This window comes from Nannospalax galili, unplaced genomic scaffold (assembly GCF_000622305.1).
Source record: "Nannospalax galili isolate Female #2095 unplaced genomic scaffold, S.galili_v1.0 scaffold2658, whole genome shotgun sequence".
Lineage (NCBI taxonomy): Eukaryota > Metazoa > Chordata > Mammalia > Rodentia > Spalacidae > Nannospalax > Nannospalax galili.
This window is the reverse complement of record NW_008341426.1, coordinates 27,372-32,877: the sequence shown is the minus strand read 5'-3', so window position 1 is coordinate 32,877 and position 5,506 is coordinate 27,372. Positions and strand designations below refer to the sequence as shown.

At 44.0% G+C, this 5,506-nt stretch overlaps 1 long non-coding RNA gene across 1 annotated transcript; it reads right to left on the bottom strand.

The window, feature by feature from the left end:
* Positions 1-3,279: 3,279 nt before the first annotated feature.
* LOC108491027 lies at positions 3,280-4,563 on the bottom strand. Its single transcript, XR_001872529.2, has 2 exons — positions 4,523-4,563; positions 3,280-3,490 (listed from the first exon to the last, which is right to left on the bottom strand). It is a non-coding gene; the product is annotated as an uncharacterized LOC108491027 (long non-coding RNA).
* Positions 4,564-5,506: the final 943 nt, after the last annotated feature.

Genomic DNA, 5,506 nt, shown 5'->3' with positions numbered 1-5,506 from the left:
CCCCCCCCCCCCCCCCCCCCGCATCGCGCAGCAAGGGGCCTTTAAAAGGAACCGGAAGTGACGTGTGATGAGACGGCCGCGCGGGTACCACCGAGAACAAGGAGCGCTGGTTCCAGCTCGCGACTAGAGAGGCCCGCTTCCTTTGCCCCGCCCTTCCGCGGATTCCTGGAGTCACTCACCCCTGGACTAGTGCGGGCGGGAGTAGAGCGGGCCTGGCCGGAGGGGTGTGGCTCCGCCGCGAAGGCGGCGGCGGCTTTCAAAGTGTCGAGTGCCGGGCCCCGACGTGTCTCGGTTCCGCTCCCTCGGCGCACCGAGGTTGCCGGTCCTCCCCACCTCTCCCGACTCATCCAGATGACTTTGAGCCTTCCCCGCTGCCGCCTTGGCCCCAGTACGAGCAGGCCCGCGAGGCCGGGGAGCATGAGGGACTGCTTTTCTTAGAGAGCTGCTTTGCCGCACTAACATTTTCCTTAACGCTGTTAGAAGCTCTTAGAGTCCGCCACAATCATTTGAAATGACTAAGGTTTGGGAAGCGTGTTAAAGTCAACGCAAGGGTTCGTTTCCTTTAATGAGCTTCAGTCCTTGTAAATAGGATATACAAATGCCTTGAGTCATCTTTACGAGGTTTCTGAGTTGTGTTGAGGTGGTGAGTTTAGAGTAAAAAGAAGCACCGTTAGGCATGTAATTCAGGGTAAAGCTATTCATTAACTCATTAGTGCCAGCCTAGGTTTGAAAACTATTATTCAACTTGGAGTTTATGGCTTCCTCCAATATTCTTAAAAGAAAATGAAATTTCTAAGTACTTCTGTCAACAACTGCTGTTTATAGTATGTATCCAGGCTAGGTTTGGAAAAGTTGACAAAATACAGCATCTTAGCGGAGGTTGCCGCACACCTGTGAATCTCAGCACTCAGGAAAAGTTTATTATTTTCCCCACTGTACTTAAGTAAATTTATAGTAACTGAACATTGTCCGAAAGTCTAAAAGATGAAAATTATTTACTTACCAGCAGAGTTTGTATTACAGAATTGTTAAAACTCAAGAATATGGGTCAAATTCTGAATATGTCTTTAAAATAGGATGAAACTCCTGTACTAAGCAAATCACAGGCATGCTAAGAAAGTTCATCTTTGAGCTGAAGAGGTGGCTCAGCAGTTAAGAGCACTGACTGCTCTTCTAGAGGACCCAGGTTCCATTCCCAGCACCCACATGGCAGCTAACAACTGTCTGTAACTCCATTTCCAGGGGCTCTAACCTCCTCAGGTATTGCACAACAGAGGTGTACTTACTACACTCATACACAAAAAATAAAAAAAAAATTTAAAAATTAAAAAACGTCTTTAACAAAGTAGAAGTGATTTCCCATTTGTCTCCATATTCCAGAATATTAGCCAGTGATAAAATGGATCTTGTATTCAAAACAAGTATTGCAGGGCATGCTAGCATGCCTTTAGTCCCAGTAGAGACAGATCAATGTGAGTTCCATGTCTATGTGGTCTATATAGTGAGTTCCAGGCCAGCCAAGGCTACTTTGCAGGTTGGAGACATCTAAAATGACCTTCCTGAAGAGAGGTTTTTAAACTTTTGGCTTCAAGACTTCATGACGCCTTTGGATTAATTTAATTTTAAAGTATCAGAATCAAGTATCATTGACTTGGTCACCTTTTAGAAATCAGAAATTATGACTTTAATGGACATGATGAAGCCTGGAGACCATGAGTTGGGTCCCTGGAACCCATGTAAAGGCCAAAGGAGAGAACAGCTTTCACCAAGTTGTCCTCTGGGCTCTACACCTGTGCTGTGGCACACACACCCCACACACACACATACATCACAGACACACAAAAAATGTTTTTAAAACCCTTCAAATCATGGTCTGGATTTCTGCTTTGTTGTTGTTGTTGTTGTTGTTGTTGTTGTTGTTGTTTAGACAGGGTCTCTAACCCAGGCTGGCCTGGAACTCCAGCCTACACTGCCTTCACACTTGGCACTAGGGCTGCTTTAGCGTCCCAAGTGCCAGGGTACAGGGATGAGCCAGGACTCCTCAAAAAATGAAAATGAGCCAGGCATGGTGGCACACACCTTTAATCCCAGCACTTGGGAGGTAGAGGCATAGGCAGGTGGATCTCTCTGAAATCGAGACCAGCCTGGTCATACAAGGAGTTCCAGCTGGGGCTACAGGGAGACCTCCATCCCCCAAAAAAGCAAAAGTTAATATTTCTTAAGTACTTGGGTAGTTTCTAGTTAGATTTATTCATATCCAGCCATTCAACATACGGTATGAGTGCAATTCCTGTATTGGGAATATAAGTGACCAGAATAGACAAGGTCTCTAGTCTCATGGACCTGACGTTCTAATGGGCAAGACAAATGATAAGTGGATAATGTAATTTCAGGTAGTGATAAGAAAATCAGGTGTTAGAGATAGAATATATGGTATAACATAGAGGAAACTTCTGTTATAGGTCAGAGTTCGTAAAGAAATCACCAGCACCACTTTAAGAAAAGTAGCAAGGTAAATTATTATATCCACCGGCCAGGCTGTCTATCTCAGAGTAGACGCAGCCCTGATCATTTTCAGGTCACGGTTTTTATAGGATTACAGAAATATTATTCAAACAGGACACTTGTGAACCAATCATGTTTGTACAACATAGCAGAACTTTGAATCTATTCATCAACAACCAATCATTATACAGACAAGTGATACAGTCATATAACTTGGCAATCAACTTTGTAATTTTAAAATTAGCCAACTTCTTAGCCATAACAAGTATAGTAAGAAAGCTGAACTCAGCAGTTACCGGTGGTCATACAATAACAGGGTGGTCTTATACTGTGTGTCAAGGTCACCTAAAATAGCAAGCGAGTTACAGAAGTGAAAAGCAGTTAGCCAGATGTAGAATGTCTGAGATTAGCATGTTCCACTGGTTTGTGATTGAGCTAGTTCTTAGAACTCAAGGCTGTTTTCTCTTTTTAAATATTTCCCATAAGTGAAAAGAGGTTACTGTTAGAATAGCTATTCTGAGCAAGATGGAGTAACTTAGGTTAAGTTACTAATACAGTTCGACTTCAAGGAGGTAACAAGGAGGGCTCTAAAGGAAGTGAGAGGAAATGCCATATACAATGCTTAGAAAAGCCTTTACAAGGCAGAGGGTACATCTGAGGCAGGAGTGTACTTGACGCTCACAATGAACAATGGAGACCAGTGTGGCTGAGAACGAAGGAAAGAAAGTGTAATGGATCATACCTGACAGGTATCCAGGAATAAGGTCATCCAGGGACTTGAAAGCTTTGCTTTTATTTTTAAAGTTTATGAGAGAAGTGGTTGGAGCAGATTAAAGACACCACCTGACAAACTTTTAAATGGGTCATTTTGGATGCTTTGTAGACAGTGCACTGTGGGAAGGCATCAGGAAGATGAGTTAAAGCGCTTCTTTCTTGAGTTGACAATTTTAGCCTCTTGGATGATTTCCTCTGACAAGGGACAAATCTACAAAAAAAATATTACATGTAACTTCTAATTTTTCAAGAATAGCATTTTCTGCAAAGAAAAGCAACCTTTAATATCAGTAAGAGTAATTAAAATAAGACTTGGGTCAGGCATGGTGGCTCAAGGCCAGCCTGGTTTACATAGAGTGTTCCAGGCCAGCTGTGGCTACAGGAAGACCTTGTCTCAAATAAATAAAAATAAAAAGACTTGAGGGCCTGAGGATGTGGTTCAGTTGGTAGATGACCTGTCAAGCATGCATGAAGCCCTGGGTTTGATCCTCAGAATTGCGTAAAACTGGGTACACTGGCACATGCCTATAGTCCCAGCACTTGGGAGGTGGAAGCAGGAGGACCAGAAGCTACAGTGAGTTTAAGACTAGCATGGGTTACATGAAACCCTGTCTTGAATGAATGAATAAACAGATAAGATGTGAACTCACTATGAAGGTGTGTACTTGTAATCCCAGCCACTCTGAAGGCTGAGGCAGAAGAATCATTTGAATTCATGAATTTGAGACCAACCTGCACAGCATAACAACACCTTGTCTTTAAAAAAAAATCCTGGAAATGATATGACTGTAAGACCTGCAGAAGACTGATCTTGTCAACATTTTCTCAGGAAGAGGGGAGGGGCTTATAAGCCTACACCCCTCCCTGAGGTGCTATCAGCAATTATTGATTGCTAGAGAAGGAACAGTGGTGTTCCTCAGTTGTGTAGCCCCTGGTAAGTTGCTCTGGCTCAGTTAACCCTCCACCATGTTCATGCAAGCAAGCCCATTAAATGCAGTGCTACACCACGCGTGTGCGCACACACACACACACACACACACACACACACACACACGAAAGTAGAATAGGAACTTGTTGGAAAAGGGGTTCAGTGAAAGGGGGAAGAGGTCAAGAGAGGATGATGGGAAAAATCAAAGTATATGTGTGTATGAAATTGTGAATGAAATTTTGATTATTATTATTTTACATGTGTTTGTATTACCTGCCTGTACATAAGTGCATGTACGTAAGTGCATTGCATTACCATTCAGTGCCCTTGGAGGTCAGAAGAGGGTGTAGGATTCCACTGGAACTGGAGTTACAGTTGTTAGCCACTATGTGGGTGCTGGGAACCAAACCCAGGTCTTCTACAAGAACATCCAGTGCTCTTAAACCACTGAGCCATCTCTCTAGCCCTGAAAGAATAAAAATTTTAAGACACTTTTATTTATGTGTGTGTATGTGTATCTGTGTGACTGCCACATGTTGCAGGTGCCCATGGAGGCTAGAAGAGGGTGTTGGGTCCCTTGGGGTTGGAGTAACAGGCCATTGTGAGCTGCTGAATATGGGTTCTGGGAACTGAACCCGGGTCCTCTAGAAGAGCAGGCAGTGTTCTTAACCTGAGCTGTCTCCCCAGCCCCAAGAATGAATTTTTTTTCACTTTTTCAAAAAGTGAGGACAGTTGCCAGGTGTGATGGCTAATCCTGGGTGTCAACTTGACTGGATCTGGGATCTTGATTGGGTCATCTGAAGCTGAAAGTCACACCCTAAATGTGGGTGTTACCTTCTGATGGCAGTCCATATAAAGCCATGGCAGAGGAGAGTACTTGCTTTTTGCCGCTTGTCTTCGTTCTCGCTGGTGAGTTCAGCTTGCTGTTGTAGACTGAAGACTAGCCAATCTTTTGGAATTCATCAGACCTTTGGTGCCAGATTGGGACTACTGAGACATCTAGCCTTGTGGACTGAGTGGCTACAGATTCTCAGCCTCTCCAGTGTGGTGCAGCCATTGGACTACTTGGACTCTATCCTGTGAGCTAATCTGATAAATCCCTATATTCATTTTACTGGTTCTGTTTCTTTAGAGAACTCTGATTAATACACCAGGTATCACACCTGTACTTGGGAGCCAGAGGCGGGCAGATCTCCATGAGTTCAAGGCCAGCCTGGTCTACATAACAAGTTCCAGCTCAGCCAGGGCTATATAGTGATGAGACTCTGTCGCAAAACGGGTGAGAAGCAGTGAGATGAC